The sequence below is a fragment of the Camarhynchus parvulus genome, chromosome 3, assembly GCF_901933205.1.
Source record: "Camarhynchus parvulus chromosome 3, STF_HiC, whole genome shotgun sequence".
Classification (NCBI taxonomy): Eukaryota; Metazoa; Chordata; class Aves; order Passeriformes; family Thraupidae; genus Camarhynchus; species Camarhynchus parvulus.
This window is the reverse complement of record NC_044573.1, coordinates 900,654-927,449: the sequence shown is the minus strand read 5'-3', so window position 1 is coordinate 927,449 and position 26,796 is coordinate 900,654. Positions and strand designations below refer to the sequence as shown.

The 26,796-nt window shown below is 40.7% G+C and overlaps 1 protein-coding gene across 2 annotated transcripts in view; it reads left to right on the top strand.

The window, feature by feature from the left end:
• The window catches only part of PLCB4 (phospholipase C beta 4), a 174,002-nt gene that overhangs the window by 9,015 nt on the left and 138,191 nt on the right, over positions 1–26,796 (top strand). For both annotated transcript variants that reach the window (XM_030944561.1, XM_030944562.1), the window contains exon 2: positions 10,520–10,579. The gene's annotated coding sequence lies outside the window, so the exon portion shown is untranslated. The remainder of the gene's footprint in view (positions 1–10,519; positions 10,580–26,796) is intronic.

Genomic DNA, 26,796 nt, shown 5'->3' with positions numbered 1-26,796 from the left:
TGTGACACATTGAAAACATCAATTGAACTGATCTGAAATTATGTGGAAAAACATACAGGTAGTTTTTCAGGTAATTTTGAATCATCAAATGATTGATTCTGTGAGTGGTTTTCCATGAGTCAGGTGCTGAGCAATGTGGCAATACTTTGAGGCTTTTGAAAGCTGGAAAACAGTTTTTGATCCTCACAGGTAGAAATGGCAGAGGAAATTGCATTGCTGTGTTAAGAGTTACATTATTTGGTTTTAAGGAATTGGCTCCATCTCACTATAGTTTAGTGTCAGAATGTTTGCTGGGTATTTTCATTCTTGCTTTTAAGTGCAATTGTTTTCTTTACAGAAGACAATAATACTACAAGAAAATTTTTTTCCTAGTCTTTTTGGGGGTTTAGGTTTTGAATTATTTAATTTTCACAGAATCAATTAGGTTGTAAAAGGCCTCTGAAATCATTGAATCCAATCTGTGATCCAACATCACCTTGGCACTGAGTGCTACATCCAGGCTTTCCTTAAGCCCCTGCAGGGATGGTGAGGCCACCACCTCCCTGGGCAGCCACTGCAGTGTCCAACCACCCTGAACCTCCCCTGGTGCAGCCTGAGACCTTGTCCCCTTGTCCTGCCCTGGGAGAGCAGGCTGACCCTCACCTGGGTGCAGCCTCCTGCCAGGGAGTTGTACTCCCTCAGGAAAGGGATACAGCTACAAGAATAGCCTGAGCCTTCAGCAGCATTTAAATGCTCATGAAGACCTTCATGAATAATTTGAAATTTTCACCAAAACTTGTGTTGCTTCACCTGGTTCATTTGAAAGATCCATGGAAGCATTTCTTCAAAACATTAGTGGAAGTAATTATTAGTAATTATCAGAGTAAGGTGTTGGTTTTGTGTTTGTTTTTTTGCTTTTCTTTTTAGGAGCTACAAAACTATATAAGTAAACATTTCAAAATTGCAGACTTATGGTATTTTTTCAGGTGAGCTACATCTCTTCCTTAAAAAGTGATTGATAATTTAAATTATAACCACTTTTCTGGTGATATTTCTGGATTTCATAAACCATTACCTGAAATCCTTCAGTTACTGAAAAGCCAACTTATAGTTTCAATTAAAAGTGCTTCTGTATACATGAATATCACATTAATTACACAAATACATTTCTGTCTGCCTTTCCTTTTGTAGAAGTTGATTAAAAGATAATGCTTCTCAGTTAATTTTAAATCATTTAAAGGAAGGCTTATTTAAATATGACTGAAAGTGGATTAATCCTCCCTTCTTTCCATCTCTCCCTGCTATCATCACATCTTGGGTTTTAGAAATTAACAAATATTGTCTAAAAGGTTGTGGCAGGGAATGTTTTGCTTATCTCAGTGGTCTTCAGTCCAGCTGGTAATTAGCACTTCTCTTAGTGACTGAGACATAATTTTAACAAGATTTGGCTCTTCCTTTTCAGCACTGTCTATTGACAGAGCGTGGGTGTTGCAGGCAAGTAACCTGAGTCCATTTGAGTCTTGCATCTCAAAATTCAATTCAAAATCATCCTGCCTCATCTCAGGGGCCTTTTGGATGGTTATTGAAATTTATCTGATCTCTCTTACTGTGATACTGTTGTGACTGGGTTTGTGCATCTGCAGCTTTATCAGGCATGATTCATAGGCCAAAATGGTGTTTGTCCACTCAGTGCTTCATTCCTTTCCCCTTTCAAAGGGAAAATAATGGGAAAAAAGCTACTCTGTCTGATAGATAATAGCTTCTCTTTTATTGTTTGGCAGTGTGTGGTTTTGTTTTCTTCTTTTTCTTAATCTTGAAATTTGACCTAACAAAAGAAAGGTAACGAGAATCCAAATAGTGTCAGGACTTGGCAGGGGGATTTGCCATGTATGAGGAAAAAACTGACCTGAGTACAGCATGCTGCAAGTGCACCAGGCCAGCCCTCCAGAGCTGGAGATTGATTAAGTCAGTCTGTAGTTTTTGCAGGTGAAACAGTTAATTTGAGACCTTAATTTCAGAACTTTATTTGCTCCCCATGGTCTGCACATCGGATGGGGCTCTGTTCATCCTTCCAAAGCAAAGCTTACATCCACAAAGCGGGCTCAAGCCTTCTCATTTGTAACATCAGATGTCAAAAGCCTTCCCTTTTTAAGGATGGAGAGGTACTGCTGGAATTTTAGATGGCCGTGTTGAGACTGATACAATTTCAAAATGAATTTTTATCTCGATTTCAGCCAGCAAGGAGTGGCAGTGAGGACACTTTTGATCCTGTAGGAGGAACAATGATACTCCTGGGTTAGGCCAGGTAACCCTTTGTGACACAGGAGGAGAGGGGCCCAGACAGAAAGCTGCTTGTTGCTTGGTATTGTTTTGGTAATTCCACCACCCTGTCCCCTTTCCCTCTCCCCCTGTCTTTTGGGTATGGGCATAGCTGGTCACACTTTAAAAATTAGATTTCTTTGTTCTAAAGCAAGACTTGGGTTAAATACAGTACAACACACCCCCTCACCCACAGCGTTCTGGTTAGGTATTTTTAAATATCTATCTTAAATGTCATGATAATGCCTGGCAAGAAGGCTCACTGTCTTGTGAACCTCAAGATCCAGAGCAGATTTCAGCAGTGCACATCAGAACAAGTGCATAGTTCCAGCCCTGAAAGTATGAACTGAAGAAGTACAGCACAATGTAAATGTCAGCTCAGGAATGTGAGATAGGTTTGGTATGATCCCTTAAGGATTCTTTGTTCATGGCCTAAATTGCAAGGTTTCTGGGGCAGGGACTATCCTTGCATTATTTATTTTATGGCATTTATTCCAATGCATTCTTTGGTATTTTTTATTTAACCTGCTTGGTGCCCATTTGCTGATACCTCAGATGAGGGAATACACTGCAATACAGCGTTTTAAATTAGAATATATATACAGAACTGATATATGCAGGTTAAAAGCATCCATGCTGTTCAGTCCAATGTGCTGAAGTACCTGAGGGTATAAAGCAGCTTTCAGACTATTTCATCTCTTTATATTCCAGTTGTTGAGACCTTTTTTAACATGGCAAGATGACTTCTCCAAAGCCTGCAGCCCATGTGTGTTAGCCACAGGGATCGTGGTAAATTACTTCTTGACCTTGACTTGGAAATCAAAATGTTGCAAATCAGGGACATGGCCATGCTCTACCAGCCCAGCTCCCAGGGGTGCAGGGTAATGTATGGAGCAAGGCATTGCTTACACTGCTCACACTCATGTGCCATGCAGTCTTAGAGGCCATTATCTCTAATGCCTTTGTTATGCAACAGATCCAGGTTTGATCTGTAGCCCAGAAAGAGCAGAGTTTCAGTTTTAGAAGCACAGTCTGTTATAGGGTATTTATCAAGCAGTCTTTTTGCATATGGACATTGACAGCAGTCTTGTAGCAGAAATCAGTGTTCTTCTTGGTGTTGTTTCTAAGGCTGAGGATTCCCTGTGTAAATCTTTTAGTCAGAACATAACTCAGGAACATCTTTTTTGTTATTGCTTTGGCAATAAAAATGGTATGGGCATAGTCTGAATCAGCAAAGCTGGCTTAAAGGGACACTCAAGTGACAACCATATATATATATATATATATAAAGGAAATTTCTTTTGCAAAGAATCAAAGTAGCTGCAGACATCAGGCCTACCACTGAACATTTAAAAACTAATTTATATGGGTTGTGTGATTTCTGTTTCCTCCCTCCTTCTCTGTGTTCTGTGAAAGGCAGCAAGCAGCAAACCCTGAACAAGCTCAACTGCTCAGCTGGATGAGAAAAGAAATAGAAGGGGCTGGGCAGAAACTGGGATCTTACAAAGCACAGATCTAGAAAGATGTTTCAGCTATGCTAAAAATTATTTACACTCTGCAGTCTTGCAGTTCTCAGTGATCTAATAGTGGTTCTGGAATCTCTCTTTTAGGCGTTGTACATATTTGTTAAAAATGCTCCTTCACCCAAAGAATGTATTGCACTGGAATAGGAGGAGCCTAGAGCTGAACGCAGCTTTTGGTATATAAGCAACAGAATAGAAGTGTGAAACATTTCCAGCTACATGTGTTTAAGATCAGCCTAAAAATCAAGCTGCATGTTTTAATAATTTTTGATCAAGTGGAACTTCAAAGATTTTGACTTCCCTTTAAAGTGTAAATTTTTGCATTGGACAGTGTAGCACAAACCAGCACTGGCTGCCATCAGATGAGATTTGCTTCAGTGCAGCTGGCAGCATCAGGCCCAGGATGTTTGCACAAGGAGGCTTTGTAAACCTCCTCTGCAGAACTGCAATGCTTTGATCTGTTTACTGGACAAATCAAAATTAAACTGATGTCTCTTTTTTTCCCTTTTTTTTTTTCCTTAGGAGAAACTAGCACTCAGGAAATCTGGCTGGCCATATCAGATTTTGCCCCAAGAAATTGCATTAGTTTAAAAAAGAGGCATTGTACTCCCAGCTTAATGTTTAAACTCAGTGTCAAAACGTTAGGGCAGAATAATGCACACCGATAATGCAAATGGTTTTCTTGGGTGGATTTCAACTGCTGTGCTGCTGTCTGGGAGAAGATGTTTACTTTCTTGCACTGAAATACCACGCTATTTCCATCACAGTCCTGCCACTTGCAGCTAGCTGGTTGCAGCCAGGTTCAGCGATAAGAAATCAAAATTGTTTTTAAATGTATCTCTGTTTATTACAGTGTAACTTTTCTTTTATTCTTCATATTATCCAGTGACTAAACATGTTTACTTTAAACGGCCTCCGTGTTCCAGGTGGGTAGAAGCAAAACAAAAGTGCATTTGAACCAGCTGTAATTAAATTTCTGCTCTGTACATTTTGTCAAGACAAGAAAAGCTGCTGGCATTTAAACCTTGCAGTGCATTATGGAGTGACTGCCAGTCAGATCCTCCTATGGAATTAAATCAAATTGGAAAGCAGAGTGAGAAAGGGGAAGAGAGATTTGTGTGAATTAAATGACTGCGGCCTGTGGTTTGCCAGGCTCTCCTGCTTTTGTTGATGATGTCTGCTTATGTAAACTTCTTCCCACCACTTTCTTCTTGAACTTGCAGCAAAGCAGTTTTGTGTGGTGTAACATCTGCTGGCATAAAAGTGGTTGTAAATAAAAAAGTCTTTACTGCGCAGCCCAGTAGGAAGGAAAGAAAGGATGGAAGGGAGCATTCTCTAGAAACACAGATGGCTTAAGTCATTAATAATGTTCTGTGAAATAATTTTAAAAATATGATTGCTAAAAAAAGGGACTGTATGAAGAAGCTGAGTGCATCTATTTGGTACTTTTGGAAGAGTTTGCTGTTAAACTTTCCTGGAGGAACGTGCCCAACGTGATCAGCCATGCACTCTCCCAAGAGTGATGGGACCAAGAGGTTTCTATAAAACCATGGGCCCGTTCTGTGTTATTTTGTACTGTGCAAAATAATCTTGTATTATAGTATGGGATGTAATTATCTCAGTAAATATTCAGGGGAAAAATAATGCTGCTTAATCCCTTTCTCTTGCTGTGGTGGAGGATTGGGATGAAAAAGCATAGATCACCACGCAACGTTCGAGCTGCTGGCCTACATTTCAGAGCCAGGCTGGCAAGGAGCAGGCTCCCAGTTTCTGGAACACAGAGTACATCCCAAAGAGAACTATTAGGCTGCAGCAGGATTTATGTGGTGGTGCTGAGCTTTCCCTGGAGACATCAGATTTTATCTTAGTGATACAAACTGCTGGCTTGCTGGCCTGAAAGGAGTATCCATCCTCTTCCCATCCTGTCACCTGCTGCATGTTCCCCAGGGCCTGCATTAGCTGCCCACTTTCATGTTGGAGTCCAGGCCTGTTCCTTCCTTTCTGTCTTCTTTGAATATGGTGAGACACCCTTAAACTTTACTCTTGGTTGGAGTGCAGGTTTTTACGATAATAATTAATTTCATTGGCCCAAGCTGAGTAAAAGCATTTACCCATAATTGACCTGGATTCTTTGTAATGCTGTAAATGAAGTCTTGGATTGTTAATGCTTTCATCAGCAGTGAGTAATTTCATAGATTGAAAGCCTTTTAAACTGCAGCATGATGATTTTGGTTCCAGAGAATTACTAGAGGTGACTAAAAATTGAGAATTCCCCCAGAAAAAAAAAACAACAAAAAAAAAAACAAAAACCAAAAAACTTCCCTAAGTCATAGGTAAAATTCCCTTCAGGAGCTGTAGGATAGTATATAATTACATCCAAGACACACTGAAATTCCCAGAGTCAAATTGCAGATTGTGTATCTTGGTGCTATTACATTTGCATACTGATTAGAGTTTGTAATAACTGTTCTATATTGCACAAATGCTGCTGTTGTTTGTTGCTTGGCTTAAGTTATGTGGGGTTTATCATCTAAATATAACTCCTGCTCTGTAGAAAAAGGTCTAAAAGATTCTATTATCTACACATCATTTTGGAGGGTGTACTTTATTATCAATTGATAGCTTTTCATGAAATGGAATCTCTGGGCTCCAAGTACTTGACATCTCTGTGAAAAGAGTCTGCCTGTTTCAGGAGGGCAGTGCCCTGAGTCTTGCTTGGCAAACATCAGGGAGTGATTGTACCCTTCAATTTATTTAGGAGCTCTCCTGACTCAGGATTTCATGGCTGGAGGCAGATTTAGGGCTGATGGGGTGCGTTGTGTGTGGTACTGGTAGGAGGCTGTGTGCTCTCTTTGGTTAATAAGTTTCTGCCTTAGTGAAGCTGAATGCAACAGCCCTCGATAGAATTCTGTGGTTTCTGAAAGTGATTGCCATCATGGTATTCCTCTGACCATTAATTGTGTTTAACTGCGTGGTTACCTGCTTCTTTTGTCCTTTTTGGGAGTCATACTGTCAAGTTTGTATTTAGTAGGGATCAACAGCCATCTGTGCCTGCAGTCAGTGCCATCCAGGTCAGAATCAGTGCAGGAAAGGCGCAGAGCTGCCTGGTAGCTGAAGATGCTGCTGATCCTGTGGGCGAGCACACGAAATGTTCCAGAAAGATATGCCAGAGGCTCAAATTATGTAATGCCTCGAGCAGGAAGCCACCGAATTGTGTGTGGAGCATGTCAGCAGCAACAGCCTGCTGTCCCTGGCAAGGCTCCACGCCAGGAAGGAGCTGGGCCTTCTCAGCAGCCTCACAGGAGAGTGAGGGATGTGCAGCGAGGCCCTGGGAGCAGCCTGGCCCAGGGAGGCAGGAGCTGACACCTCTCCCGTGGGCGGCAGGTGCTGACACCACATCCCTCACTGGGGTCTCCTGCCCCAGTGTGAGAGTGACAGGGAATTCTTCACATTTCCTCCTGCCTTCTGTGTTTGCCTCTTCTTTTGCTTTGTTTTTTTTTTTTCTTACTCCTAGATCCTGAAAAAAAATACAAAGAAAGAAAGGACTTTTTTTAGAGCTATGCATCCAGATTAGAGATATACAGGCAATTCATGTCTGAAAAATGTTAACAGTTGTGTGTCTAAAATTAACTAATGAGCTATGGTCGAAGCTCCTTTCCGGCACAAAATGAGAGAAGGTTTGGTAGGTAATGATCATTTCAGTATATTGACAGACTAAAATTGTCATGTTTAAATTAAGTCTCTAATGGTCTTTTCTAAATTGGGTACTTGTACTTTGTTTTTAATTAGAATGAGGCAAAAGGTCCTTATTGGAATTCTAAAGTTATACTCTGGGTAACTCAAGGAGGTGATTATCTGTAACCAAGTGTCCATCAATGGGAAAGTCTTGCAGAAGTGTGTACTTGTCAGGTCATTTTCTCTGAGCATTTCAGAGTGATGGATGAAAAAGAACCTTGAATGATGGATCCCTCTGGATGAAAATCTGTTTTCTACTTGAAACTAAAAAGAAAAGAAAAAAATTCTGTTGACAAGCCCAGAGTCTTGACGAAGGCTGCCCATCCTTTTGAAGGTCATTATGATTCAGCTGGGTCTTTTGCAAAAATAAGTCTTTTCCTTGGAGCTTATAAGGGAGTTAGGTGGAGAAGAGAGAGAGGAAACCCCTGGAGTGTATTTAAGGTGACAGGAAAGGCCAGGTGACAAGTGAAGAAACACATTGTGCTTTACTGAACACTGGTGAAGAAATATGTGTTGTGGCCAGAATGAACGCTGGCCACATCAGAATTTGATTCCTCTACACCTGCCCTGGTGTTCAGGTGCAGCTGTGATATCTAGTTAGGTGTTCAGGAAGTGAGGAACATCAAATTAAAGATCCTTCGCAAAAAAAGTGGGCATCGAGGTACTTAAGGCTTATTCATTTAAATATTTTTTTCTTTTTCTTTAGAACCTGAGAAAAAAGAAAATTGTGGGGTTTTTGTATTTTAGCCTTTAACCCAGCTCTGGAAGGGAGGGCAGACCTGAGGCTGCAGCCACTGTCCATTCCTCCATCAGTTGTCCTGTTGCTGTGAATTACAAGCTGCTCAGTGTTTCTGGGAGTGAGACTGCACTCTGGCTCTGAGTGTTTCCCTCAAAGAATTTACAGTCTCGCTGAAAGGGCCACTGGAGATTTTGGACACAAACAAGCTTCTGAAGAAATACTTAACTGGTAGAAAGACAGAGATTTTTGGTATTCGCATAGCTAAAAAGAAACTGATTTTGTTCGTTAAATTTACGAGATTGTACTCGTGTGTTTACATGGAACATGAGAAATTTCAGGGTCCAGTGGCAGTTCTGCCCAGAAAGCTGTGGCTGATTAAAACCAGTGGGAAGCAGGTTGTGTTTCTGGAATGTGCATTAGGGCTGCTGGGATGCTCCTGGTTCCAGTGGAGCTGGCTGGATCCCGCACTGATGTAACCCTGCTGAAATCTGACTGCAGTCTGCAGGGGAACGGAAAGGGCTGGGGTGTATCTCTTACTGCACACTAACAGAGCAGTTTGTATGCTTTAAAATAATCTTGTCATGTCTTTGTTCTCCCAGCACAGGCCTGTTTTGGACAGGGAGTTTATTTTAGCATGAAGCTGGCTCTAGTTGACCCAGAAGTAAGTGTAAGGATGCTTTTGTGTGAAGCTGCAAAGTCCTGGAGACCCAGAGATATCTTGTCATGTAATTAGGAACTGCTGAGGTCAGTCTGAAAGTGCACCAGCAAAATGAAAGAGTTTGAGGCATTAAAAAAAGAATTAAAAAAGGAATTGAAATCACTGTGTTGTCTCTTACTAGAAGAGAATGTTGTCAATATTTAATGAGAACAAAGTACGTAGCCACTGTCCTCTCAGCATTGCTATTTATGATTTGAAACAACTTCTGTTTTAATGGACATTTTTGGCATCTTTGGGAGGATTCAACAGAGGAGGAAACTATTCTCTTTAACTGCCCTCATTGCTGTAATTGTGACTGCTGTGGTTCTCAGTCCCTCTGGTCTCATACTCGGGGTGTTTTATGTGCTGTGAGTTCTCAAAGCAAATGCTAGAGCCACAACATGCTCTGGCTTCCCTTGGCTGAGACCCTTGTTTTCTGCAATCTGTTTCTAATATTGAGGTTTTTTTCTTCTTCTCATAAAACTTAAACCTCATAAAACTGAAGAGTATCAGGTCAAATTTAATTCTGTGTATGCACCTAGTGGATATTGAGATGTTCTCAAATTTAGGCTTCAATTTATTCTTTCTATAAAGGAAGAAAGATTTAGCTTGATGGAAGAGAGAAAAATACAGCTTCTGATCTAAAGTGTAGGAGCTCTTAATAGAAATTCATTTGAAAAAGCAGCAGTCAATTTCATGTTATTTTCAATATTGCTGAAGACACTTGTTTTCTTTTAATAAAATACTGTCTCCTATAAAACATGGATTTCTAATGTGAATTTGGATTTGATTTCATTTTTGAGGACTCTTTGGTCATTTTCATTCCTGTTTGTGTAAACCTGCTGCTTTGCTTGCAGAAGGGCTGTTGTGCTCATGTCCAATTTAAGGTCTCACACTTAGGTCTTACAGATGGAAATAACTGGGTTTGTGCATTTGGAAAAAAGAGGGGTGCAAAGGAACAGCACCAAAGCAGCCCTGCCCACTTGTACTGCTCAGAGGTACAGGAGTTGGTGTTGGGTGCCCCTTCCCCTCCAAAGATGGGAAAACAGAAGTGGATGCTTTCATCCTTCCAGAGTGTTGGCAAGCAATGCAGGAAATAAATTCTAGCACTAATAACAATGGCATAATTTACTTTTTTCCCAAAGCTGGGATGATAAAGGGACCTGATTATATATCTCAAAATAAAATACTTTATTTTCCCTGCTCCTGACACACTGCTCCATCCTTAGTCTCCATTGTGTTGCTTTCTAGTTTTAAAGGCTTGGAAGAACGGGTGCCATGTGTTCCCGTCACCTGCAGCTATGATGCTTCTGCTTAAATAACAGGAGTTTCAAAATAAAATGAACTTCAAACAAAAACTCCCTGAGCACTCAGTATTTGTTTGCTACAGTGTAAATATTCTGATCCATAAGGAGAAATTATTTCTGGGGGAAAAAGGTCTTGAAGTAGTTTACTGTGATTTTATTAGGTAATTAAATGTGAATATGCACAATTAAGGCTTTTCTTTTTCTTTTTTTTTCTTTTAAGGGAAAGGAAGACATTTTCTACAATGTGAATTTCTACGGAACAATTTCTGATTTTCAAAAGGTATGCATTTTCTGTTCTTTTAGTATTTTAATTCTGTTTTGTACTAGATTATCTACTTCCTGTTTAAAATACAGTTTACCAATGCAATGCTGCACTGTCCATGTCAGTAGAATGAAAAATGAAAAAGCAGCGGTTGGGGTTCATGAGAGAAGTTATTAGAAATTTAGATCATAACTGCAAATTCAGAGGATGCTGTGCTCTCCTGAAACTAGATATCCTGATGTTAAGGAAGTGTGTATGTATGAGGTTGATCAGACACAGGCAGATGAGGGTATTCACAGTTCTCAGAGGCCTTATCTTTTTGGAGTCTAACATTCTGGAAAGTTTGGATGAGTGGAAATTGTTCTTTGGTGTGTTCCCCCTCAGGCCCAATAACCTCCAGTGATAACCGTTCCTAAACAGCTGCAAAGTTAATTTAGGTTCTGGAGTCTCTGTGTTCCAGCAGATCCTTCTCACCTTATGTTTGTGGAGAACAAGGTTTTTACTTTCTTTTGGTACTCAGGGATGGGTCACTTGCATACCAATTTATGTTCTCTTCCTAGTCTGAGTAGTTTTACCCATCCCATTTGCATAGAGGATTCTTACCCTGTTGGCTTCTGCTGTCTGAAAACCATTTTTCCTCCAGAAGCACCAAGCTGGCACAAAATTCCAATTGCTTTAGCAATCCATGCCTTGAGCAGGCTCAAAAAGTTGTTGTGGCAAATGCTAGTTTCTGGCTAATCCTAACTGAGACCTCAAGCTTAGCTTAGATGAGTTCTTTGATTCCTGTTGTACTGCACAGGTGCAGAGCAGGGCACAGATTTCATGCATGAAATTTTTGGAAGTGACAGTGATGAGATGGTGCCTTTGCTTTTTATTGTTCTTCTAAAACCACACCTAAATTCATATGAGAGTTCTCCAATGTTGTCTGAAATGAAATCATGTGAGAAATCTCAGATGAGGATTCCAGTTGCTGGTGGATCTGCTCTAAAGGGATCTTTAGCAGGAAAATGTAGGAGGATAGAATATAAGAAAATAAAGACAGTGCAGAAAGTAATCTCAGCCCTAAGGAGTTGCAGCTGGGCCAATTATCACAGATTAGGAGCAGGCCTGACTTTAACAGGCCACAGGTGTAACCAATGAGAAGAAGAGTGCTATGAAGAGTGGGTTGGCTGGGTGAGAAGGGACCTGGAGTCAGTTGGCTGCTTTGTGAAGAAGGAAGAGTCAGTGCTTGGAGGAGCTGCTCACGAGAAACACCAAGAAGGTATGGAACTCTTGTGATAAGGAGACAACAGTATGGAACCCCTGCAGTAAGACCACAACAGGAAAATTTCATTGCAGAACAAGTCATTGACACCAAAGGATGTGGTTGTGGTGTTTATCTAGAATTGCAGAATTAGGAGTAATGGTGCAAAGGTTGTAGGCAGTGCTCTATCTATCCTACCTTAGCATTAGTGGTTAAAACAGACTTGTTTCCTTGTTTTTCACTCCTGGATTGTTGGTTTATCCATGTAGTCTGTGCCACAAGCAGTTGGGAATCTGCTGCACTGTGACCTGGTGTTCTGTCACAGTTGGTTTGTTTATTTGTAACTGATAAAAATAATTCTTCTGTGGGCACAAGTACAGTTTAAAATAATTGAAAAAGAAAAAAATAAGCCTACATTGGCCAGAAATAGCTTTCTTGGAAAGTAGAAACTTCTGTAAACATCTTTGTAATGCAATGGTCTGAAAATACAGATAGGGCTGACTTCTTATCCAGGTGCAGCAGTAGAAACCTTACTAGTAAGAGACTTAGAATGAATTCCCATTAATGGCAGGACTGATGGTTCATTTGTTAGAAGTGATAAAGGAGTAGGAGATGAATGAGTTTACCTAGAGTGTCTGTTACATTTGATGCTTTCAAAATAAGAGTGAATATTAGAGGGAAAAGCCCCTTTGGAGTTAGTGAAGGAAGTTAGGGATGTTGCTTTTAGTTTTCCACTGGATCCTCTTTTTAACCATTTCAACACAGCATGAAGAAGGATATGCCATAGGCTTTACACACCATCCTGGAAGTCAAAGAGCTCAAAAAGTTTGTGAAAAAAGGAACAGCAGATTTCAAAACTCCTGACTTTTTGCATCAAATAAATATGAGGAGAACTTGGCTCCATAACAAAACAGAAGTAGCCCCAGGCAGTCACAATTTGTACAGCCAGTTTTAGGGTCTGTGAACAGCATGCTGCACTTAGTATTGGTTGCACTGAGGATGCCTGGGAGAGGTTTTCTGGGTAGAAGCCTGTTAAAATATCATATTGTTAAAGATTAAATGGGGCCATTCTGTGCTATCCTGTGTTTCATTACAGTGTGATTCCAGGCAGTATTTCTTCAGGAGATGAGGTCAGGCAGTGCATCCTTAAAGGTTTATTGTGTTTACATAGTGGTGGGTGGGAGGACAGGCCTGTGCAAATGGGAGATGGTGCCTTTATCATAACACATCATTTACCTGTAATCATGTTCCCCTTAGGAGAGCATTAGTCATGTTATTGAATAATCAGGAGCTGCAGGAACTTTGACTCCTCTCCTAGTCTGAAAGAGATTGAGCTGAAAACTAGCCAAAGAAAGTCCTTTAAATGAAAGGTGCTTTCCAACACTGTGGAAAGGAGAGAGGGCTGAATTCCTGTTCAAGTTTGTAGTGTGGAACTGGGCATGATGTTCACTAGGCATTCCTGATTGGAATAATAATTAAAACAATGTACTGTTCCTGGCAGTCAGCTCATTGATTTTATTCATCAACACTTCACAGCTGATTTTTATGGAGGTGAAATAAGATCCCTGTGGTATGTTTACAGAATTGCAGACCTTTCATGTGAAGGACAGGGTCTGAATATTTGGCATGTGCACTTTTGATTTAATTACCTGTGCTCTGTGGGTACTTGTGTGTCACTGTATCTCTGAGTTGGGGAGCTGAGAGCAGCATTCCTTGGCCAAACCTTGATGGAGTTCCCTCTGTGTAATCTGCCTGCTGCAATCACAGAAACATCTTGCACTTGTTTTTCTTGTGCCAGGTGGAACTCTCACACCTACTGAGCATAATTTAGGATGAGTTTTTTGTCCCAAACTATTTGCTTCCTGGTCATTATAAGGGGCATGGTAACTGGTCCCAAATGGAAGTGACATCTTATAGGGGAGAGAATAAAGAAAAGTTGCCCTTTTTGTTAGGGACCAAAGCCATTTGCTCAGATTGCTGTTGTCAAAATAATCCATGCCATGAATCCCCCAGCTGTTCTCTTAATCAGGTTTATTGAATCCTGCAGCCTTTCTGATTCTTTTCCTGTGTTATCTCTGTCTTCTGGAAATTGAGTCTTTATAGGTCTAAAAACTTATCTGCTGTTCATAAGCAACATGGATAGCTTACTAAGGTGGGGTATACTCTGAGTTTCCCTTCAGATGGCCAATGTTTTCTTTATAATAAAGTTCTCTTATTCTTAGCACATTTCTAGGTCAGGAATGCTTAAAATATCTTTGGTCATTAAAACTTGGAGTCAACAGTATAAAACCAAAATAGAGAGGCAAAAGAAAAATAAATGAAGCTTACTGCATCCAGATGAAGTATTGTTTTCCAAATATTCCCTGCTGCTTGTGATCGTGTTGTTGTCTTTGTGCTTTCCTTTGGGAGACTGTTCTGTTTAATTACATCAAAATCCAGCATTGTGCAGACATTTGTGTGAGAGAGGTGAGCATGGAAGGAGCAGAAAACGTATGTAGTGGCAAAGGTCTCAGCCTGAGCAGGACTCTTGGTTTGGAGAGGAGGCAGAGCTCTGGGAGCTCAGAGCAAGTGATAACAAAAGCATGCTGATAATGTATGGCAGGTGTGACTGTCTCAGTTGTCAGGGTCTCTGTAGTTTCCTGTACATTTAAACTGACACTTGTGATAAAGAAAATAGAGGCCAGGAGTGAGAATGGAGACTAATTTCTTGTCCCTGGATGCTTGTTCACACCAAAAGCCTGTGTGAGGAGTGAATCCGGGGCTGAGCTGGCCCAAAAGCAGACCTGATACATAACATTCTAAAAGGTCATTTCTGAGCTGGGGGAGGGCAGGCTCCGGGGGATCTTATTGCCACCTTTCAATATTTAGGAGGGGCTTAAAGATGAAGACAAACTTTTTAGTAGGGTCTTGTGTCAGGACAAGGGGTAATGGCTCTGAATTGAAGCTGGGTATACTTAGGGGAGGCATAAGGGAAAATTTTTTACAATGAGGATGGTGAAAAAACTGGAACGGGTTTCCCAGTTAGATTGTGGGTGCCTCATCCCTGGGAACATTCAGGGTTAGGCTGGGTTGGACTCTGAGCATCCTGGTCTAGTTAAAGATGCCTCTGCTCACTGCAGGACTAGATGGCATTGAAAGGCTCTTTCCAACCAAAAGCATTCCATAAGTCTGGGCTTCGTTTTTTTTTTTAATCTGAGTCAGTTTTCATTTTTTCTGCCAGAACAAAAGTTAATGGTGAAAGAATGAGTGACTGGTGGACTTCTGGAGAGGATTCCAAAGTTTACCAGACAGCTGCCTCAAATTGGTCTGTGGTAGGTCTGTCTGAAACCTGAATCATCAGACATTCTAATGCAGAAAAAAGGAGAAAACAAATCTTGTCTCCTGTAAATTTTAGTTGTTTATGATAAGAGTTGTCTTAGGCTGAGAAAGGTTGTTTTCTTTGTCTGTGTATTTCTTTAAGTGACTGCCTTGTAAAACTGTCCCAGAAGATTTATCTGCCTTTCCCCAGGAAGGAAGGACTATTTGCTGTTTTTTGAAAAGATTATATAAAGAACTAAGTCATAGCATTGTTTTATTCAAAATTTCTTTTTCATCAATGCCTGAAGTTAAACCTTCTTTTAAAATGTGTGAAGTCCTGATTTTGTATCCACAAGTGCAGAGTATGGGAAGAGCAGGTTAGAAAACAAGAGACACTAAGTGGCACCATGTACTGTTTGGCTTTAATAAAACCTGAAGGAAGTGAGGTTCTTGCAAACCATTTTGTTCTGTGCAGGTTCAGCTCTCTAAGACATACTGTGGCTCTTTATGGCTTCCCCTCTCCCCCTTCTTTTCTGCTTTCTGGTTGTTTCCTTAGTGCATTGTATTGGATCCAGGGGCAAACCAGTGCACAAGAGACTGTTGCAGTTATCCAGAGGAGTGTGTGAAACGGAGAGAGTGCAGTAGGAGGGAGTGGAGGAAGGAAACTCTTCCCTTTTGTGTTTCTCAGCCTGCCCAAAGCTGGCATGACTCGGTGCCAGAGCTGGAGGGCAGAGACCTGAGTGACATTCCCGTGTTCCCAAGGGAAACCACTGCAGACACATTGGTGGGATTTCTGCCACTGACTTCACCTGAGGCCAATTATGTGAGAAATGGAGAGTGAAAGAATTAGCAGGATGATCTGGAAAGTACGGGGAGAGCTGTGAGATAAAGGCAGCAAGGTAGCAAAAGTGGGAAATGTCATCATAAAACAGTCAGATACAGGAAATACCTACGTGGTGGGAAAGAAAGAGAGAGGTTGTGCACAGCTGAGTTTGGACAAAATGTTTTATTCATTTCTGACTCTCTTCTCCTGTTGAAACTATCTGCCAAGACCTACTATTGATGCAGCAGGATCACTGGCCTGTTGGATGCTCTCTTTTAAACTGATGTGTCTCCTCCTGTCACATGAATAGTGCATTCATCTTTAACCCTTACTGTTTTCTGGCAAAGCCAAAAAGGAAAATTACTAAATTATTGCCAAAAACTGCATTGTATTTTTAAAGGATTTTTCTTTTCTTCCAGTACTTTAAACTGTAAAATTACGGAAAATTTCAGAGGGATGTTTGCTCTGGTTTTGTGGTCTGTGTAGGGGGATAGAATATAAGAAAGATAGGGGTGAGATTACTTTCTGCACTAAGGAGTTGCAGCTGGGCCAATTATCACAGATTAGGAGCAGGCCTGACTTTAACAGGCCACAGGTGTAACCAATGAGAGGAAGAGTGCTATAAAAGAGTGGGGTGGCTGGTTGAGATGAGAATGGGTGTTATTTGGTTGCTTTGTGAAGAAGAGTCACGAGAAACACCAAGAAGGTATGGAACTTTTGTGATAAGGAGACAGCAGTATGGAACCCCTGCAATAAGATGACAACAATATGGAGGAGCAGTATTTGGTTGAATGTAAAAAAAAAATAATCTGTAAACAGATGCTTATCAAAGGCAAAACTTCTCAGTATTGTCTGGCTTTCCCAGAGTTACTTTTGTTCTACTGTTCATATCTAATCTGTTGTAATTTTGCTCTTAAAAGGAGTGTTGTAGTGGAGAACAGGGAGTGTGTGTGTTATGGAGTCTGCCCACTGCAGCTGCTTACCCAAACTAATCCCTTTTGATCACAGTACCTGTACCAACTGTAGGCTGAGAAGGTGGCACGTGCTGTTCCACATCAGAATGATTTCTTGGAGGCAATGGAAATACCTGTGGCAAATTGAATTGACATTCAAAACTTCATTTATAATCGTGGTTATTATGATTTCCTCTTTCTGTGTACATATTTGGGATCTACTAAGTGTAAATTTTCCATGCTCGACAGGTTGCCTAAGCCAGAAAAGTAGGAAATAACTCCCAAAAGAGCTGCTGCCAGATCTCTGAGGCACGTATTGAGCTGTTTGAGCTGAAACACAGTGTGTAAGAGGTGCTGTGCCAAGTTTTGAAAGGTGCAGTATGTGGAGTGATGAGACTGCTGTCTAGTTATTTTCTGTACCCAAAGGGTAGAGACAGGCAAACAGGGAATGTTGTTTATTGCTTAACGACGCATGTGCCACTTTTCAGTTATTTATATTTTAGCAGTTGTTTCTTCCCCTCACAACTAATGAGACTTGGTAAACATTGGAATGAAAAGTAGCAAGCAAATCTACTTCGATTTCATAGCTGCGCTTTTTGCTCTGTGATCAGTACCAGACTGAGAACTCTGATCAGAAACATGATCATTTGCAGTTAGCAAATGGGAGGACTTCTCTGGGGCGGCTGTAGATGCCGCAGGTATTTCTTGTGCTGATGTATGAACTGCTTTTTCAAGATCTGCAGCACCCCTTTCTTGGGCATTTGTACATTTCTGTACACTTGGGAGACTTTGACCGTTAGTGCTTGGTTTGCAGGGGGTGTTTTTGTAAATGACCTCACTTACCTCTTTATATCAGATGGTCACGTGCGTGTATCAGCTCCTGGTTGTGAACATTTGGCTATACAAGTCTGTCTACAAGTCTTTTGGGTCTGTCTGCCTGAAAACCAGCAAGATTCCTTTTTTCTCTGCAGGCCTTTATGGTCTGCTTTTGTGTCACGGATGTAGTAAGCAGCTAGTTAGATATTCTGAAAAATCCAAAAAATAAACTTCTGTGGTTTAAAATTGTTTTTTCTTTTGGCCCATGTCTTAATTGAACAATTTGTTGCCTGGATTCTGTAGAATCTTTTTCCTTGTTGTGTTTAAACACAGTAGGTGAACTGGGAAGCTTACCCTTTTAAAATGTTAAGCAGTTTGAGGCTATTTCCAGGTGCATATTTTGAAGGAAATCAGGGGCTTTCCTCTGCTCATCACTGATGTATCAGCATGGAGGCTCTTCTGTTGTCACATATAATGTGGAGTCAGTTTTTTCGTTATTAATACTCTGTGTTAATTTGCACTGAATTTGCTGTGAAAGTGATGGTATATTGGTGGGAGGGCAGTTGTCGTGTCCTCTGCCCGGTGAGCGTGTTCAGCAGTTTTGGCTTGGCTGTGCTTTTTCTGTCCCTTCTTTTCCTGGCAGTTCCCAGGAGCTGGCAGAGGTGACACAGGACAGCAGGTGACACGAGAGCAGGAGATGATGCCACTGAAGGCACTGCCTGTTGTACTTGTGGCTGCAGCAGAAGGTGCTGGAGTCAATATCATAAACACAAACCCAAGCTCTCTGACAGTTTACTGCTTATCTTTCCTCTGCATTTTTTTTCTTCAAGAACTGTGTCCAGAAGATGAGGTTTGTTTCTTTGAGTATTTTTGTTAGCACTTGATGTGACTTGATATAAACAATGTGAATTCGAGTCGAGTGGTTAAATGTTAAAACAGCTTCCCACATGTGTTGGTTTACTGCCAGGGAAAGAAATACAGCAGAAATGGTGTATTTAACCACTAATCAAACATTTGGTATTGTTGAAAGAATGATCTGGCAAGGATAGAGCTGGACTCAAATGTACAGGTTGTATTTCATGGAAGGGGAAAGCTTTATTAATATTTGAAGAATGGCTTTAATTAGTCTGACTGTTGGTAGGTGTGTTCATTTTCTCAATGTACATCTGATATAGCATTTTTCACCAACTTATAATTGGCAGTTTCCCATAGGAAATAATCATTATTGGTATTATAAAAGTACTTTGTATCTATCACATTTGGGAAATGAAAGTTTTGCAAAGGTCAGAATAAAGTGTGCCCCCAATTATGCTAATAACTCATACCACAAATGATCCACTAGAAGGTTTAATAGCTGGGTAGTCCTCTTTAGATTTTCTGAGAACAGGAAGAATTAATATTACATTTTGACACTTTACAGAAAGGTGAAAAAAGTAATCTTCCTTCTCTCTAGCTTTGGAAGTTTGTACCTGAACTCTTAGTTGCTTGAAGATCTTGAAATGTTGGGTGGGTTTCAGTTAGGATTTGTTGAGATTTTTATTAAGAATTCTTTTTTAAAGCATTTTGTTCCTCTTCACAGTGAAGTCATTACCTTTTTTTTAATGATCCCATGGTTGCATGGTATGTAGCATGCTTTGACATTTGGAGTTATCTGTAAGTTTTATTTGGAATTTGACAATGAAGTCTAATAGACATTCTTTTGCTAGATGGCTGAAGTAACTTAAATTAATAACTTGGTAGGAAGTATTAAAAGTTATTTAAAAAAACCTCTTCAAAATAAAAATGTTACTACAAACTAAATTTTAATTTTGCTTTTCACCTGCCAAAAAACCCCCTGAAAATCTGTAGTTTCCTTTGAGGGGTATTGCACATCTGTACTCAACACCAAAGATTGGAGTAACTAAAGCATCCAGAGGTTTTCCAAATGTCCCAACAAATCTTCAGGAAATAATTAGTTAGGAATTATTGGATACTGGATTTTTTTTTGTGTAGCATATCCACCAGAGAGATTTCCTTAGAGCCAGAGTCTGTGTTGCTTGAAATGGCTTTTTCTGTTTGTCATTTTGTGGCTGAAATGTTACTAAAAGGCTAGATGGAAAGATTTACTCCTGAGAGTGATTACCCTAATACTGCCACCATTCCTGGGCATCTCCTGAGTTGTTAAAGAGCCCATCAGGAGAGCAGTCTGAGAGCTAACATTTGCAAAAGTCTGCAAATTGAATTATAAATGTCTCTGGTAAACAAAATGTTTGCTGCACAGTGTCAGCTCCACTCCGAGGTCTGGCTGTGCCAGGTACGTGGGGTTTGTAAGATACTTTGGGAAAATATAAAAGCTCAGATATAAAAGTAAACAGCTCAGATTCATTCATCTCACGGGGTTTTTAAGTGTAGAAACATTTTTCCTTGCATTATTTACTTGAAACTACTGTCCCTTTTCCTGTGTTTCTGTAAGCTTTACTTAACCAGAGATGCAGATGGTTTATTGCTCCTTTTAGAGGAGCTGTAAATGGGGAATATTGACAAGGCTGGCACTGAAACAGGAGGCTGTTAGAAATTTGCTTACCCTCATTCGATGGGCTGCACTGGGAGAGCTGCTGCTTCTGCTTCACTGGAGGTGTTGTTTTGCTGCTTGCAGCGATCAGGGCTGTAGTAAGGCTGCCTTCATAAACTGTCTCTTACAGAAATGTTCCTTTAGGACAGTTTTTCAAGCAGCATTGCCAGCAAGGCCTTTCTTGCACAAACATTTCTGTTTTGAGCATGTTCTGGTGCAGTTGGCCACATGTGTAAATAAAGAGAAGGATGGGAGCAGGCTGCTGGTAGACTTTAAACTTCAGCCTTGGTTTTGTCCTCCTGGGAATAGTTTTTTCTGTTTTGGCATTTCTTTATTTTTCCGTTGTCAGCTGTGATAAATGCCTGATGCTAAGTGCAAAGACTCTTAGTCTTGGCTGGTTTTTAATACTCAAGTTCTCTCCACAGACAAATTACTCTTCTTCAGCTTAAACACCTCAGTTCAGTGAGGGGACATTATTAACTCCAGTCAAGCTGGTTTTACCTAGAAGATTGTTTCTATGCAAATGCTGTGAGGAAGGGATAAAGGCAAATTTCTCAAAGCTACCTGGTGAAGCTCATACACATGCGATTCCATGAAGGATTCTGTTTTTCATAGCCTACTACAGACTGCATGGCACAGTCCAAAACAGGTTTTCCAGAGCAAATCCTAAGTTTTGAGCATGGGACACACAAAAGAAGGTGAAATTAGGGTCCAAAAGTAGTTTGATTCAGCATATGTAGTGAAGTACATGGCAGTATTTATATTTGATTAGGTGTGCACTGCACTCCTTACTCAACTATGGTTTCATTAAATGTTCCAAATGGTGTGGATTTTATTCCATAGCTGTGTGAACAATTAAATCCTCTGAAATTTTTCTGACTGTCCTAATTTTTTTCCTCCATCTGAAGCTTTGCTAATGGAGGTCTCATCACTGCTCACTCTGCCAGAGAGTCAGGTATGTCTCCTGATGGTACTTGTGCTTTTAGATCAATGGGGACAAAGTGATCCAGTTTTTCCTTCCTTCCAGGTACAATTATGGGTCTCAATATAATAAAAATAAAATGATTGAATATCTACAGAGGTTCATATGGCATATTTTCCATTTATTTTAAGTTGGGAAGCTAAAATATCTTAATTGACAATCCCATAAGGTTTATTTTTTATGAGCTCTCTTTTCTCTCTGCGGTTTTACATTTTCAGGGTATTGCTAATTCTGTAAATTTAGCTATCAGAGTATTGTAATTTAAGGCCAAATCCTTCTCACAGTTGAAAGAAAAAAATTGAATTGATTTTATTGGAGTAGAATCAGATTTAAGGGGCAGAGCCTGAATAGTTTTTAATTATTCTAATCCCTGGACAGCTTTTCAGCCAGGACACTTCACAGGCACTAATAACATTTTATATCAGTTGAGTTTCCCCTGATGTAAAATATAAAGATCATGAGTTTGCTGTATAGCTTGCTAACATCAGTGAGACCAGTTTTTCTAGCTGCATGAACAAGCTCTAAGAAAGAAGCTGTATAAATCTGTGTTGTGGTGCTTTCATGGAGTTTTTTTTCCTTGTTTTTCTTTTGACCTTTCTTTCCCACGGGTCACTTCAATTTATTAACTTAGTTGGCACCTGTTGATAGGATCAGGTCTTTTCACAAAGTCTTGCAGCTCCTGTGGCAGGTTGTGGTTGAAATGCTTTATTTTGGTGCTTGAGTGTCTCACGTTCGTATCTTGCACTGAAGTAGGAAAGCAGAGCATCAGAAAAGTGATGCTGGCCAATCACAGCGGTGATTTTCTTCTCAACAAGCAGTTAATTCTTTAGCCAGGCAAGTGTTGCCATTCCCACTCCAGTTGTACTCAGCAATTCCAAAAAGTGGCAAAGTTTTGTTTGTCAATCAGCAAACAAGCATGGAAAAAAAATCGTGGTGGAGCACAGAACTGTGGTAATGGGTTGGGAGTTTGTGTGACTCTAACATGCCAAATTAACATTTCTGTTTCTTGAAAAATAGAAATAAATGTTTCTCAGGAGCTTATCTTGAGTTTAGCATGGTTGCATATAGTCTTGCTGTTCTCCATTTGGCTTGTAAGAGAAGAAATATTTATAGTCTGCTTTTGTTTAAGACAACCTTTAATTTGCCCAGTAACAGAAAACAGCAATAATTGAGGAAGCTGGTTTAGGTCCTCTTGTTAGGTGGCAGAGGAGATTTTGTCCCCTTCCATGCATGTGCAGAAGGACAAAGAGAAGTTCCTCCCCTGTGGCTTCTCTAATGAGCTCTAACACAAAGCTAAGCAGGTTAGAATTTCTACACCCCGTTGAACCAAGCAAATCATGTGGTCACTTCTTTTTTACCCTATTCTGCTTTTAGCAGGGGTACAAAACTGAACAATGTATTTATTGGCTACTGTGAGAACAGATGAAATTCCTGATCTTCCTTTAATGAGAATGGGAGCGTTGCTCTCCTAGTTTGGGATGCCAGGATTTCACCAGCAGTGCATACTGGCTGCAGAAGTTAAAGCTAATTAAGAGCTAATTCTAGGTTACCACTGGACTGAAGCTGCTGGCCTGGTCATGGATAATGTGCTTTCCATCACAAGGGGGTTCTTCTCTCTTGCTGTTACTGCCCACTGCTGCTGCAGGGTGCTGCTCAGCCCTGTGCAGTGAGGTGCTTTCCATGCTGTATCCATTTGCTTTTGGAATGATGGGAGATGTTACAGGCCACTCCCAGGGGACAGTGAGTTAAAGCATTCCTGCAGAATTGCTGAATAACAGGGTAGAGCAGTGTGTAGATAAACATCTTTTGGAGTTGGGGTAGATGTGTTGGACCACAACAGTTGGTGTTCAGAACTAAATTAAAGGTCAGCAAAACACAGAGCTCCTTCAAAAGTCTAAAGCACCACGTGTGTCTGACTGTGTTTTGTTTCTGGAGACATAAAAAGAGATGTTCCACACCCAGAAAAGTAGCAACACCAGCATTTGCCATGCCAGCTAAAGGGTGTGAAAGGGAAACCCATGTATCTTATACCCCTTATTTTGATTTTTGTGCTGATACTCAACATACAAGTGGTTATGATGTAAAATCTAACTATGGCATGTACCATTTTGTGCAGAGGAAGGAAATATTTTTTAAATTTTTTTTTACTGCTAATGATTAATGTTTCTTAAAAATAACTCACACCAGGACACATCAAACCTAAAATGGTGAGCTTGGAATCTCTGTGTGGGCTGTCTCAGTCCAGCTCCTGTCTCACAGTAGGCCCATGTATGTGTGAGTATGACAGGTGAGGAAGGGCTGAAAATGAAACTCCTGCATCCTTCTTGATGGAAGGAGTGAATGCTGCTCTGCAAAGACTCTTTTTGTAGATCATAGCCAGAAAAATGTCACATGGTGTTAAGTATATATATATTTATATGTATGTATGTGTGTGTTATATATGTATGTATAAGTGTGTTTGTGACCCATGATCTGTTTTTTCATCAAGTCCACAGCATCTCAGATGTGCATCTGAGTTTTGTGTGTGGATAAGAGCCCTGGGGGTTATTGTGGTGCTCCTACCATTTCCTTTGCTCTTTCTCTTTGCTGACAGATGCAAACATCTTTCTTCCCTCAGTTTCTCCTTTCTCCTACAGCAGCATCAAAGAGTAAGATGTGCTCTTTCCACAAAGGCTCCTTGGATAATGTGAAGCTGAAGGATATTTGGTCACCAAAGAGGAAAAGCTAGAAAGTTTTAATTCAAATAGTCTTTGGTTAATATGGAAGAAAATGTGTAATGCAGGCTTATGTAACAGAAGGAGCTGTGCTGGTCAGTTGTTGCACAAAGGGAGTCTGACTCAGTGGCTGATGCTTTCCCCAGTATTTCACTAGTTCCAAGGTATGATTTCTTAAGAGCTTCATTTGGCAGCACTTAAAAATTCTCCCTTATAATGCAAGAGAAGACAAAAGCCTCTTGGAGGCTGGCCATAAGGTTTGTTGTACATTTTTCACTTAGAAAGAAATGTAAATTAGTCTGATTCTATCAAAATCAACTTTGTGTCACATAAGCTGTTGCCTGTTTGGCGTAGATGGAAAATTCTCAGTCAGTGACAGGTAAGGTCAGCATGAGCACAGCCTGCTCCCTAAATCATCTATCATTGATGTGGTGTTTAGTTCTGTACTAAAAAATAAACAGGCACATTCCTTTTTTGTTTACACAGAGATTTAGAAATAGTTATATTGCCCTTCATTCTTCTAAGTTTTATTAGAAAAGACATTGAAGACAAATAGAACAGTGACAAAGCTAATAATAGGTCTTTTATGGAATGTGACTTATTTTGCCAAACTAGAGCATTTTTACATCCTTGTGCTTTTAGGCTGCTTTTTCTGTAAAAGGGGGGAAAGGGCAGTACAGAGATTTGATTTAGATTTTATTTTAGCTGTGCTGAGTCAGAGTTGCTTGTTGTTTTCTGTGAGCTGCATGTATAGTTTATATTGCATTTTTGTATTACTCTTTTTTTAGAATTGAGATAAACTGCTGTTTCTGCTTTTCCTTCAGTCATGAAACATCCCTAGAATGTTCTGTCCAGATTGCATATTTGCTTTCTCAGAATGTGTGTATGTACTCACCTGCAGTTCTCATGTCAGGTGTCCAAGTGGACTTGGGTGTCCTGTAAATCCACAGGCAAAACGCTGGAGCCTCAGGAGCTGGGAATGGGGCCCACTGGTGCATGATGCTTTACCCTACCAGGTTTGGTTTGTTTGGTTTATATCCTCACTTGCATGGTGCTCACATTGTGTCTAGGAGGGATTTCACACACAGGTATTTGCCCAAGTAATGTTTAAGACAGCACTTCCGAGGGCAGGATGGCAGCTTTATCTTCAGAGTCCCTCCAGTGCTCCTGGCACAACAGGAACGTGGAGCTGGCTCTGAATAACTGAATGGCAGCAGTTAGAACTGCTATTAAAATAGGAAGCTACTGTCACTTTGTTTTCTGCTCATTGTCTCTGTTCTAGCTGTTGTTCCTAAAAGTAGTGCTCGTGTCTGAAAACCGAAAGCCGCATCTCTCTTGTTTGCCTTTGGTATTCTATTTCATCCCACACAGTAGTGGCATCCCACAAATGATAATTGCCATAGGTAGAAATAGTCTGCAGCAGTAGTAAGCAGTGAAACACCCATCTCCAGCTTGTGCAGCTCTTTGGAAGTCCTTGCAGTGTGGTTCTGGATTGCCTTCCTCATCCTCTCATGAAGGAGGGATTCACCTTTTCAAATATAGAGCAGTAACCTTCTTCTCCCTCCTCCCACTTCTCTCAATTATCAGGTGTGCAGTATATCTAATTTTAAATTAACTTGTCACCCTACATCCCATCTGTGGGGGTTTACAATTTTAAACCAATTGCCTTTGAGGTGACTTTATATACTGTTCCATTAACATATACATATCAATTCTAGGGCACTTACAGACTACAGAATAAAATCCCCTCTTGAGCAACACATCTTCAGGGAAAAGAAGTAGCTTGCACTTGATTTGCTGTCAAATGAGAGCTGTGATATGTCAAAACCTAACACTGAGCAGGGTGGTTGAATGACTTGAGTAATTAATACAAGACAATTTAGGGTAGTCTTAGTCTAGATGCTAAGTAAAAAATGGATTTTTTTCTTATCTCGGTAGTGTTGCATTATCCATGGATATTGTAGTACAATGGAGGAGAGAGTGAAACTATATGTGCCTGAATTTGTGAATACATGCGTGACCACCCAAGGTATTGAGCTGTCCATGAAAGCATTTTTACATTCCTTTTATTACAAAATTACATAAATAAAATGGTGGGAGCTTAGACTGTATATGGGGCTGTTAAACCCCTCGATTCGGTGTTGTGTGTCACGTTGTTATCAGTGGCATGATTCAGAGTGTGATGCTGCTGGGCTCGCACTGTCTCAGCTGCTGGAAGGGCACTATTCCCACTTGGCTCCTGGTGCAGAGGCTGCTGTCACCTCAGCCAGGAAGGAGCTTTCTGTGTCTGGGAAGAGCCCTGTTCCATTTTACACTGCAGTCCAAAGTCTGTGCTTCACTCTTTATCCTGGGGGAAACAGCCTTAGTGGTGTGATGCAGAAAAGTCACTTTCCTTTGGAAAAGACATTTTTCTTCCCTTTTCATGCTGCTGCAGCTGTATTCCTGCCAGCAAAGATGAAGGGATCTGGCTTTCCAGAGGTTGTGACACAGCTGATGGTTTCTTTTAGAGAAAGGAGAGCCTGCCTTGCACTGAGACATGAGTAACAAGTACCAGAAATCAGCAGGTCTGTAGCCCGGTGCCATTAGCCTGCAGCAGCTGGCCCTGTAGGGCTCCCTTCCAAGGGAAAGGCAGCTCAGAGCTGGGGAATCACTGGGAAACAGCAGCCAGGAATCAGGAACTGCCCCAGAGGCCAAGAGAAGATGCTCCAGGGGGTAGCCAGGGAGTAGATGAAAGGGCTGGCAGGGTGATGGCAACTCTGTCAAATACCTGTGTGTTTGGGCAGTAAAAAGACATGGGGTTATTTACCCCAAAGTACCTCCAAGGAGCTGATTGTAGATCAGCCATAATTTGAACGT